This window comes from Alligator mississippiensis, chromosome 12 (assembly GCF_030867095.1).
Source record: "Alligator mississippiensis isolate rAllMis1 chromosome 12, rAllMis1, whole genome shotgun sequence".
NCBI lineage: Eukaryota > Metazoa > Chordata > Crocodylia > Alligatoridae > Alligator > Alligator mississippiensis.
Window position 1 is genome coordinate 65,342,923 of NC_081835.1, and position 12,454 is coordinate 65,355,376.

Here is a 12,454-nt window from a genome sequence, read left to right on the forward strand (position 1 = left end):
ACTGCTGTGTGCACATACTTTCTTAACCCAACTCCTGTAAAAACTGCCTTTTGTACAGTGTTCTGCATGTGGCTACTTAGTGTGTTGCTGGGGTGGGGCTTTGGGGTCCAGTGGTTTTCTAAATGAGGATTGTGACAGTTTAGCACAAATTCCTGTGAGTTTGATATTGATAGATTCTGCTGACTCTGAGACCCGAGGACAATACCTCTGTATAATAGGGATTGTTTCCTGTCGGAGCAAGGGAAGGAAGGCACTGGAAGTAGCTGTAGCTAGCGACCACTGCACTGCTTGGATTCTGTACTACAGGAGAGGGTGAAGTGAGTGGAGGTGCCAGCTGAGTAGCTGCATAGGATGGAAGGCCTGCTGGGATGTGCAGTGTGGTGAACTTTGTGGGAGTCGGAGCTGGGGACTGCCCTGTTGTGCCATCAGCTCATCTTCACCTGCTTCTGTCTTCATTAGCAAGCTGGAGAAAAGAATGCTTATCCACTTCTGCAAAGAGCTTGGAGAGCCACAGGTTAAACGTGCAATGGAAATGGGGAGTGTCATTCGTGATCGGTAGACCTTTTGCCTGTTACTGGAAGTGGCACATTTGTGGGTAAGCAAACAAGGAAAGGAAAGGAGATAATAGCTTATAAAATTGACTTTTTTCTGCCACTTACATTTAGAATATTGTGATATGACATAATCTAGCTGTTATGCTATCAATATGTGTAGCAACATCTCAGTGATCCTAGATGTTCCTCAGTTGCTCTGCTGATAAATGGTTTTATTATGACATCTTTCAACATTTGTTAAAGGCCACAAGGCTTTGCCTACACAACTCCATCAATCTGCATCAAACTGTTTGCAGGACTGAGGCATAAGGACAAAGTGTAGAGAGCAGGATACAACAGAGTACTAATTAGCCAGGATAGGCAATATGGTGCTGTAGGAAAAAAATATACATGGGATGTGTAGGGGGGTGGCTGTTTTTTTTGAGAGCACTATTTGATTTGTACTGTATATACTATACAGAATCCCAGTAGCATAGCATAGACCTCTGCATGCATGTGAGTTCACTTTAAGGAGCTGACCTTTGTGTGATAGCTTAAGTGAGAGCCAGTTGGAGATAGAAAGCAGGTGTGTGTAGTTTGGGAGCTGGGATTACTGGAACCTGTTTGCTAGGAGAGAAACCAGTGCTACTTTTGCATTGTAAGCACCAACTCTGTAATATTTTCCAGAAGGATCCAGCTGGTAATACATAGGTGACAGGACTCTGTATAGGATGGGACTTGCAAAGGCACCATGCTGAGATAGGAGCAATTGCTAATTCATGCAGGTTAGTACTGGATCTTGCTAAATTTGTATTAAGCTCTTTCTTTTCCTCTTGAGTTGTCTTCTTACAGTGTAAAGATGCTCTGAGAGGGAACTGAGCTCAGGAGGTGGTTGACTGATTCTCCTCAACTGTATCCTGGTTTATTTTCAGTTGTTCTAGTTTTCTCTCAGCTCCCATCATGCTCTTCAGAAACTAAGGTGCGCTACTAGACAGTGTAGGATTGTTCATTCAGAGGTATGTAGTTTAACTCCAGACTCAAAAGAAAAAACACCACCTGAAATTATTTGCACACTATTTCTGCAACCAGTTTAAGGAGCCAGGAATTCAGTGAAGTTTCTGCTGAATTCCTGGGTCCTGGAAGGTGAGATTTGGGGAATGTCCCTATTGTAACTTTACAGGTGTGTTTCCCAGCTCATCCTGAAGCTAAACTGATGAAAGTACGTTGCACGTTAGGTGTTTTGGGGTTGTCTTTGTTAGGGGGTGTAATAATTTTTCCTGCTTTTTTGTTTTACTTCGTCTAAATTTTTAAAATAAAAAGACAGTCTCGGATCTGATTTAGTGTGGCAGTGCTAAAAGTGCAGAGGTCTCAGGGGAATTCTAGTTCCCTCTGAATGCCTAAATGCCAGTTTTCTAGATGTGTGTCTGTTCTTGGCACTTACCCTGTACTGTGGGTATCTAAATTTGCAGGCTGAGTGTACACAGTAGGCTACACAGTGGCTGGGCAGGTGTGTGACTGTGTCAGTGAATACCCAAGTATGAGCTGAGGAAAAAGTAAAGATGAGGAAGGAGGTGGCAAAGAACTTTTTCCATGTTTTGGCACTTGCCCAGGATGTGGGAGGCTTGCATTCTAGGCCCCCTGCCCAGCACAGGTTTGAACCTCTGTTTCTTTGGTCTCCTGGGATAGTGCTCAAATGATTCAGTGGATAAAAATGAATGAAGTGGGGAAGGTTCTGCCCCATGGGGGGTGGGGGGGCACCTAGGCTAGACTCTAAGGCCCTTATCTCACCAGGGCAGCATCTATCTTACTGAGCCATACCCTTTCTAGCTCATTCTTTTCTTGGCTTATATATCTTCCTTACTTAGCTGCCTGGGGTCAGCTTTAAAAGGAGCACTGAAGATACTCTTACCTCTGTGGCTTGGTGGTTAGACTTCTGTGCTGGAAAGTCAGAGAGATGCAGGTTTAAGTCCCCTTTAGGCAAAAGCAGCCTAGAAGCCAAGTGCCTGAACCACTCCTCTGCTGTTCAGCATCTTTAGGCCAGCTGCATTTTCCTGACTTAAACACATGTACACATCCAGAACGGGAGTGCGTGCATATTAGCCATGTACCTAGCCAGCCAGTGCAGCCTGTGCATGCATGTTCACACATCCATAGTGCAGGGGTGATAGAATTGCAGCTTGCATATACATACCAAAATGCTGCTCGCTCAGCTGAAAAGCTGCCCCCTCTACAGAAAGGGTAACAGAATTCTGCCCCGAGTGTGCAGTCACATGAAGGTGCAAAGGCTCAGATGACAGAGGCCACAGTCACAGTTTGCACCATCCTTGAGAGAACTGGCACTGTGGATAGCTCCCCAAACCCAGACGGCTGTGTGTTTCTTGGGGGGGAAGAGTATTCTTTTAGTCTAGGCTAAGGGCCTGGTGAAGGCAAGCCAGTTTCAGTTGCATCTCAGGTTGGCTGGCTGAAGTAAAGCCCAGAGCATCAAAAGACTCTCCTCCCCTGCAGTCAAGGCCTGTGTGTCTGATAATAATGACCATTCTACAGCTTCCAAGCACTGCACAGACAGTAGTTAATTGTTCCTCAGAATACCTGTGAGGTATGTGTGTTTCTCTGGTCTAGCCCTGAATTTGTGCCTTGGTTCAAACTCCCCAAGTCGGTGGATTTGGGGTTTTGCTTCAGTGTTTGCAGAGAGGAAATGTGGAGTGTTAACTCAGTTTGGGGTCCCTCTCTGACTGCCTTCACTTTGGAGAGGGAATCTGATTTATCTGGGGGCCCCTGTGGGGCTGATGTCAGAAGTTGGATTAGAAATCTTCATTTCCTGGGCCTGTGCTCAGTATGGCAGTATCTGCCAGGCTGGTCAGCGTGCACAAAAGTGAAGCAAACTTCCCCAAGGGGCTACAGTGGAACAGGCAGCTGGGGGCAATACAAACCAGGTGCAGCAGCTCCTCACTTGGGTTCTGTTCCACATGGATCTAGCACTAAAAGGGCCTGTTCTTTCCTCCCCCTCATTTCACAAGCCAATTTGAGGAGGGAAAACAAGACCCTGTGTACTGAGACTTCATGTAGTGTGTTCCCAGCCTGGAGGGAATGGCCAACCCATATGGGAAGCAAGGAGGGGTTAACCAGACAATACATGTCCTGGCTTTTTCCTTCAAATCTAAGGGGAGTTCTACAAGTTTTTGCACCTTGCTTTTATGGGCTCCATCTGCATGCCCCCTGCAATGTCAGGTTTGCTCCATGTCTTGCCCCTTGGTGCCCTTCTAACCATTTAGACTGTAAGGGAAATTTCTTAGGGCTGTCCTTGCAGCTCTGATTTATGGCTGGCTGTGGTGTGGCAGGGTGGCATCTTACCTCTCTGAGCATAACAGCTGTGAAATCTCAGAAATGCTGCCTGCTGTGCCGTCCAGGGCCAAGGGCTTGAATGGGATCAAAAGAAATGCACAAGCAAAGAGAACCTGGCTTGTACAAGAGTGGGTAGGAGGGATGGGGCCTAGATTCCAGGTGGCCCATGCTTCAGGGGCCCGATCCAGGCCTATCACTGTCCAGAATATAAATGGCAAAACAAGCCAGGATGTTTTTCTCCCCACATGACTGATTCTGTCTGTCCAGAAAAACTAGCAGGTCCCTGACCTGCAGGGTATGGGAAGGCTGGCCTGAGAAAGGGAATATCTCCATCAGTGACCCCATTTTACTGGCTGCTCTGAGACTTGACAAAGCCCAAGTGTAAGAAGAGCAATAGGACTGGGATAGTACCCAGGAGGGGATGAGAGCCAGGCTTGTGCAGGGTGTCCCTAGGTGGGATGCCTGTTTAGATGCTGGCCAGTTTCAAGCCCTGATAAAAGGTGCATCATGTATGGATGAAATATGCTCCCAAAAATAATGCTCTTGAAATGCTGTTGTGTTTTGATCATACATCGCAGAATACTGGATTCTGTGTGTTTAATTTGCAAACAAAAACTAGGTTAAGACGAAGTTAAGGTGAAGAGAACGATCTGTAATGTAGGGTAGACTTTGTTGTAGGGTTACTGCTGTCATCTTAAAAACAGAAGGTGCTAAAGCCATGACATTCTCCGTTAAGTTTAGACTTAACAGAAATGCAAACACTTTAATGTCTGCAATGGTACAGCCTGGCTCAAGATGGGTGCTGTGTCATGGGGCATGTGGTTAAACCTCAGTGAAATCGTGTGTAGGGTATAATTGGATTTCTTTTAGGATTAATGATAGCTTCCCCATTACCCTCATTCTTGAAACGTTAACCCTGCCTTGCAGTGCCACCTGAACAAAGGCATAGTTATGAGCAAGTCACTTCAGTTTTTGTAGGTAGTAGTTAACCTTTTTTTCCATTTTCCCTGATACCACTACGAGTTAGAGTTCAGGTTCTTTGGGTGCTTTAACTGCATTTCCATACCGTAACATCTTCAGGCTTAAAAGTGTGCCCTTCCCTAGGGCTAGAAGAAGAGTTAATAATAGAATTTAAGCCTCTTGATCTACCCTGTTGTCTTTATCTGGAGATGGTTCTTTGCTGGTTGATTTTCTGGAGGCATGTGTAGGAAGGGTGGAAATGTTGAAACTTTGCACACCAATATCTTTCTCTAAGCAAAACCCCTCTCAAGGGCAGCAGTGGTGGGGCATGATGCTGAGGGAGGTTTTAATTGCTTTTGTTTAACAGCTGTTGTTTTTCTGGGCAGATGTATCGAGTACCAGGGGTACCCAGTGCTCTCGCTGGCTCAGAAGCCAGGAAGGTCTTCCTGAAGATAGTAAGGGAACTGGAGGTGAGTCTTGTGAAGGAAGCACTGTATTGAAACCCTGTACCTGCCTCCAGCCAGGTCATGCCTTGTGTCCAGCATTTCTAGAAACAACAGGACTGGGTTTCTGTCACCAGACTGTATGCCATCCCTTGTGCCAGGTCTCGGTAAAGGCCCTAATTGAGCTATCCCCCGACCTCCTGGAGGAAGCAAAGATCCAACAGCAGATTTTGTAATCATCAGCATTAGCTTTGGTGCCCTGTCTGTGTTCCACCTCAGCTGACTGTGTTCTGCCTAAATTCTCCTGCTAGCTTCAGTTGGATGCCATGTTTTCTTACAGTCTGTTCTAAAGTGTTGGGTAGTATTACAGCATGTGGTGGTAGCTGTCCTCTTCCATCCCAGAGGTGACTGTGTTTCATTTGGTGAGGAAGGTAGTTGTATGTCTCATGTCTAGCTCCCAATATGAATGTGATGATTAGCTGTTAGTAAAGAGGTTTGAGATCCTCTGAGGCAACATCATGTGAATACAGTGATGCTGCTCTGCTTTGCCTCTACCTAGCCCACTTCCTCCATGGACCATGCCTAGAAGGGTGTCTTTGGGGGTTGCAGTGATGGGCTGGCTGGTTTTAGGTCTTCAGATTCTTTTCACAATCTTGGGAACTTTGCAGACTCCTTCTGCTTAGTGTTTCACCCAACACCTGATAAGAAACAGCTGAAGCCTGCATGGCTATTCTTGTAGCCATTGGTGACATGCCCTGACCTTGCCTGCAGTTGCACTTAGACCTGAATTGGAAAACTGTGTAAAATGCCTTTTAGTGGTGCTGCTTCCTCCTCCTCAGGTTTTTTCCTTTATCATATTACTGTGACTGTGGGTGTGAATACAGGCTCCTCTCCTTCAGAATTCATCTACTGCTGCTGCTTTTTCCCACACCCGAAGCCATAATCATTGCCTGGGGCATTGCTGCCATGGAGCTGATTGCTCTTGGATTCCAGCTGCACCACAAATAACTGAGTGCCTTTAAAAAAAAAAAAGTAGCTTTGTGATTGACCCCTTAACATTACCCCCCTCCCTTCTGCATGTGTGCAGGCAGTGCAGTTCACAGGCAGATGCCAGTGGGGCACACCTATCTTTGCTTGGCTCTGCTTAACTTTAGCAAGAGAACCGTGCTGACCTCGTGCACATTTGGGCTACGCAGGCGTGAACTGCGGGTAGGACTCGGGATGTATCATAGCAGGGCCTGATGGTTCCAAGTCAGGCATGAAATGGGGTTTAATTCAGCATGCTGTAGCAGCTTGATGTTCTGAAGCCATCAAGCTGATTTTGCTTCAGGTATATTGATGAACTCCTGCCAAGCAGCTGTGCATCAGTGAGTGTGCCAGTTAGCAGAGCCAAACACTCACAGACACCTGTACCAGGGATCAATACCAACTCCTGACAGCTGGGCTAATATGATGAGAAGCTTGTGGAAGATGCAAGCAGAGTCCTCAAAGCATGCTCCCTATGACAGTTGGCAGGGCCACTAGAGTTACCTTTAGGTCCGAGGCAGAAACTGCATCCCTGAAAAGACCTGCCTCCTCACACTCTTTCCCCATCTTCACCAGCTGATCAAGGAGCACAGTGGGGGCCAATTGAGGAGGACTTTTTTTCAGAGAGGGCTCTGAAGCGGCTGCCCCTGGTTATTTCTCTGGGCAGTCAAGTGCCGTGGGCTTAAAGAGGGAATGCATCTGATGAGATTCTTGCCAAACCTAAAGGACAGAGTCTGAGCTCACTTGTAATAATTCTGTGGAGGCTCTTGATGTCCTGAGACCAGCAGCTAATCCTGGATCCATTCTCCATTAGCACAGACCTGGGAAACATTCCCAAATGCAGATTCTGGAAATACTTGCTGTGCTGTCACCACAAGGTTTATTACAATGCAGCAGGCAAGCCAACCCTTTTGCTTTAGTGTGCAACACTATCACTTTTCTGATGCTTCCTTCTGCCTTCTCGTCTTCTATCCCCTCTTTGTTTGTACCATTCATTTGTCAGGGCTGCCACAACCTGGATTATGAAATCTCAGGCAGGAATCATATATTTCTGCAGAATGCCCGATCCCTGATGCATGGCTTGCTGTACTACTGCTCTTCAGCCATTCAGGACCTGAGAGCTGGAACCAAAATGTTGGTGTTGACAGGCACTGACTCAACAATGCTTCATTTTTTTTTATTTTTTTTTTATTTTTTTAAGAACTGGCCTTGTTGAAGGTGATTTTTTTTTCCCTCCCACTGGCATGTTTTGATCAGAGAATGCAGGCAGCCAGCACTACACTTTTTATTCAAAGCAGTCCAGGTACCAGGCAGTGATTTGGGAAAGCAGTTCCACACTGAAAAGTGACAATGTGTGAACGGCTATTTGTCACTGCACCCAGGGTGCAGTATTATATGCTTCGCATGTTGAATTGTTTGCATTTGCTGACTTCAGTGACAGAAGCATGTTCTTGTGTGATTTTTCTTAAGTGAGCCCTGCCGAGATTGCTCATCTATGGGTTCATGCATTAGCAACAAAATTGTGGGTGAAATTTAAGTGCCAGTGTCATTTACACTTGCATGGACACCTACCTCATGACCACGACAACAAGCTTGAGTGCCCTTGAGTCTGAGCACCGCTGACCTTCACATGCTCCCCCTCTCCTAGGCACCTTATGCAGTGTGATAAAGGGGTGGTGTTTGGATGGAGACCCCAGCAGCAAGCATCGCAACAACACTTAATGTCTCTGTCTACCTGACAGTCCATACCCAGTAATCTTTGCCAAGCTCCCAGCTGTCCATGCTTGTGTAGTCAAGGTAAGGCCAGCAGCTGGAGAAAAGGGGTGTATTGGAAATGGGAGTTGGGGCTTGAAGGAGCACCATTAAATCTAAATGAACATTAGGAAGTGCTCGCTAGTCTTTCTCCCCACAGCTCCGTTGTTGGAGTTGTTGGTATAGACATTAGTCATAAATTGGAAATCCATAAGCTATCTCAGTGCCCAAGATACCACAGTAATCGGGAAATTCCCCAGCCTTCATCAGGTCTCAGCATTAATTGGCAAGGTTTTGAAAATAAGGCCTCAGGATACAATTGTAGATGAGGCTTTCTCTGGTAGACAAATGGGCTTACAACATCCACTTTACTGCATCGGCCTTGAAGCTGGTAGCATTTGCTTCTGGAATGAATTGGCCAACAGTGTTTGAACACACAGAAGTGAGCCATGTTAGTGCTTATCTGTCTCCTTGGTGAAAATCACTCATTCCCCATCTTTCGTTGGCTGTGCCTAGTTTACATGTATTGAAAGTCTGAGAGCTTGTAGGCAGAAGGGCACTCATTTGCACTGAAGAAATGGCAACACTTTCCCAATAGAGTGTGGAAGATGCCAGATAACCTCTAGGCTCAGGGTGGGAGAGGAAAGTGTCTTAACCTATATAGGGTGGTGGAGCTAGGGAGCTGTGAAAACTACTTTGTCTACAAAAAAACACTCCAGTGGGATGTTGAAAAGCTTGGGAACTCATTGCAGACTCCTGATGTGATGAGGCAGGATATGGTATGAACAAGCCCGGCTTAAATGAGCAACAAATAGGTAGGGAAAGGAACAAATGTTGTGATTCAAGCCTCACACTGGGGTTGGGTCCCCACGCAGCATGAGATGCCATGGCATCAGTGAGCAGATGGGAGAAAAGATGCTGAATTATTACACTGATTCTGAAGCCACTTGGAATCGGTCTCAGTGGAGGAGCTAAATTACCTAGTTAGAGTGGAGCTGTAACCAGCCTCCTCCCAGGGGTGAGGATCCAGAGAATGAAACAAAAAGGCCAACTGCAAACAGTTGCTTTGTAGGGTAAAGGCAAGCTGGGCGCACAGTGGCACTGGAAGGGGCTGAGGCTATCTATGCATTCTGCAAAGAGCCCTTTCCAGAAGTGTCTCTCGGAAGTCCCAGAGACTGCCATTTCCCCAGAGCACCGCGAGTGTGGAGTGCATCTTGGAAACAGTCTCTTTCAATAACGTTCTCCACTAGATGAGTAGTTTAATAGTTTGCTCTGCCTGGAGAAGGGGTTCTTGTGAGTACCCGTTTTAACACTACTGCTGCCATCGCTGCTTTTCTAATGGCCTCATTCCAGCACACCAGCTCCTATACTGTCTCTGTCCACAGATGGTTTCTAATGCATGCCATGCTTCCCTCTCTGTGCATGTGTCAGTGAGGTGCTCTTTGGGTTCACTGCCTGGGACGCTGAGTCTCATGTGACCAGCTGCTTGAGCCATAATGATCAGTGTCCTGGTGCCCAGCCTGTGGAGCTGATTCTCTAGAAATCAAAGCTGTGTCTCTGGGAATTAGAAGCAAGAGGGGCCCCAAAAAGAAGGAAGGGCCCTGACCTCCTATTCCTGTGCCATATCCTAGGAGTACTAGACTGTGCTGACCTCCCTCAGCCCTCCGTCTGCTCCCAGCCATAGTAATGGACCATGAGCCAGAGGCCCTGCTTAGAGAAGACTGCAGCCCTCTTTGCTGTCAGTACACATGGGGAGTACACTCTGATTAGGAAAAGGAGCTCCGTACACTGGGCGGGTAGTTGTGTAGCAATGCTGCAGACAACTACATGCAGCAAGTGCTAGGGTTTGAGGACTGCACTCTGCCTGCAGCCTGTGGCCTAGCTGCTCCTGCTCATTTCCTTCAGCTGCATGCAGTTGTTCTTCATCTGAAGCTGGGGTTGTCCTTACCTACCTCCCCATGTAGTCTGCACACATGAAATGCACACTGCCCTACAACCACTTCCCAGCTCTGCTTCTGGGCATGGAGCCTGTAGTTCAGCTCTGCTTGCAGGGCCACTCTTGGCAGCAGCTGAGAGTCTCCTCCATGATGAGCTCTTCACTTCTCTCTCAAAGCCTGCTGAGCATCCCGGGCATCTGCGCAATTCTGGGACTGCCTGCAGTGCCAGCTTGAGTGGCTGCGCTTGGCGTGTAGACCAGAAAACCTCCCAGCAGCATCCTCTAGTGGCCCTGAGAGGCTTCCTCACAGTGAGAGAGTCTGGAGGAGATGGAAGGCGAATTCTGAGCACTCCTGACCAGTCTTGACAAGTCACAAATTCCTCCAGTAAGCCCAGCCATCAAGTACCCAGGCCACATGTCAGACTCCTCGTGCTGCCTGTCACGTCTGCAGAGAGGAATCCTTTTTCCCTGGCATGCATCGGCTGCCCCTAGGTGCTAATCAGTATTCTTATTCTCCTGTCTCCCACAGAGGTCCCTTTACAGGGACTTGTCTGCAGCAAGGCAGAGGTAAGCAGCAGAAGAGGATCAGGGGAGCTTAGAGCCAAACTGCAGGGTCAGGAATAGCTCAAGAGACACCTGTTTAGTGATGGGCTGACTCTGCTAACTCCCCCCAGGTGTAGGTCAACAGGAGAGTGGCTCCATCTCTGAGTGTCTGGAGTACACGGGCTGGGAGCTGCCATGTGCTGCTTTAGCAGGCACCCCGCTAGGGCCGGTGCTGTGCCTTTAAACCAAGAGGGTTTAAAACCAGAGGGTTACCAGTCACTTCTTAGTGGATGCGGTTCCTCATAGCACCAAGAGGGCTGCAAATTCCAGGGCAGGTAGGTTATTTCTGCCTCTGAGGGAGGGATTTCTTTAGGAGCGGTGGCAGTGCGGGACGTGGCTCTGAGCCCAGCCTCTCGGACAAGGCAGACTTTCTGAGAAGCTGCCTATTGGATTACCCATCTGACAAGAATACCCTGGTCCCTTTCGGGGATGTTCTTTAGTCCCAGGGTTGCGGCATCCCAAAGCAATAAGAGGCTCTCGCCACACGATGGCGCCTGATGGCCATCCTTTTCTCAGCATCCTGTGTGGCAGACACTAGCTGCACGCACACCTGAGCTTTAGCCAGCCAGGACACGCTCAGCAACGTGCTCTTTTGCTGCAACTATTCCAGACAGGACTGTCTTGCTACTTTTACTCTGAACACTTGAGTTAGGTCTGAAATCAAACACACCCCATGCTGTGGTCCGAGCTCTGTCTGTCCAGCACATCTCCCCATGGGCTTTCTGTGCAGAAGGACTCCAATCCACCTGTTTCCTCTGCCTCTGTGACCGCAGGTGGCAGCGACCAATTGCAGAATGTGTCTGGCCCAGGGAGCAGGCACTCTGGCTTGATCCATTGGAGGATCTGATCAGCAGAGATGATAAACTAAGTGGCTTAGCTTGGCCAGCATGTGTAGTAGGGCTTGGTTACAGTTACCGGAACTGAAGCTTTGTGTAGTTTGTCATTTGGGACCAGTTGCTCTGAATCATCAACCTCACACACACAGCGCACTCGCTTGGCTCATGAGGTGTGAGGACTTCTGCAGGCCTTGGAGAGCTCGTAGTGCAGTCTGTGCGCAATGGCAGTACTCCCATGCCTCTGATTTTGTGAGGTAGATTGCAAACCCCTAAATTTCTTTCCAATTTTCTAGACATCAGAATGATGTCCCATGGCCTGGCTGTGTGTACGACAAGGTGGGCACCTGACAGCTCACTGAAAAAACGATTGTTCTGCACTCTTCAGGGATGTTGGGGAAAGAAGGTGGTCTCGCTCATTCACTCATCGAACTGAAAGACAAATCTATGGTCAGAAATCTGACCATGCGAATCCCTCAACATTTCCCAATATTGACACTTATTTGAACCCTATCAATCTGAAAAAAATGGCTGGAAATCTCTCCAGAATGGACTGAGATTTCTGATGCTCCTGCTACTGGCCAAACTAAAACTTCCCAAATCTGAGCTTTCTTTGCTGCATTTTGGCACGTCTCAGCCACCACTGGAAGCAGACATCCACAGAGAGGTAAAAACTTCTCCGACTGGCTTTAAGTGGGAGTTCAAACCAGTCCACTCTTTGTCTGAACTTGCACATTTGCCCCGCTTGCAAGCACTCCTGTCACTCCCAGCTTATACTGAATTTGCCTGTTGAAAACTAGGGCCTGATGAACACGCCAGGGAGGAGTGGAGGAGGTACTGATCTGAACTTGCACATAAAGTAGTCTTCAAGGCACAGGGGGCAAAAATCAGAAACTAATCAAAGCAGCCTCCAAGTTGACATCTCTCACGTCCCCATTGTTGAGTGGGGGAGAATAGAATTGGGGTTTGATCGTGAATACTCGGGCTGGTAACCAGGGCAGGTGCTCTGTCCTGAGACAGGCATGG

At 47.8% G+C, this 12,454-nt stretch overlaps 1 protein-coding gene across 1 annotated transcript in view; it reads left to right on the forward strand.

Annotated features, from left to right (window-relative positions):
- The first annotated feature begins 1,119 nt into the window (after positions 1-1,119).
- Positions 1,120-12,454, forward strand: part of CRB2 (crumbs cell polarity complex component 2) — a 67,511-nt gene continuing 56,176 nt past the window's right edge. The window contains exons 1-2 of the mRNA XM_019500975.2: positions 1,120-1,318; positions 5,222-5,305. The gene's annotated coding sequence lies outside the window, so the exon portion shown is untranslated. The remainder of the gene's footprint in view (positions 1,319-5,221; positions 5,306-12,454) is intronic.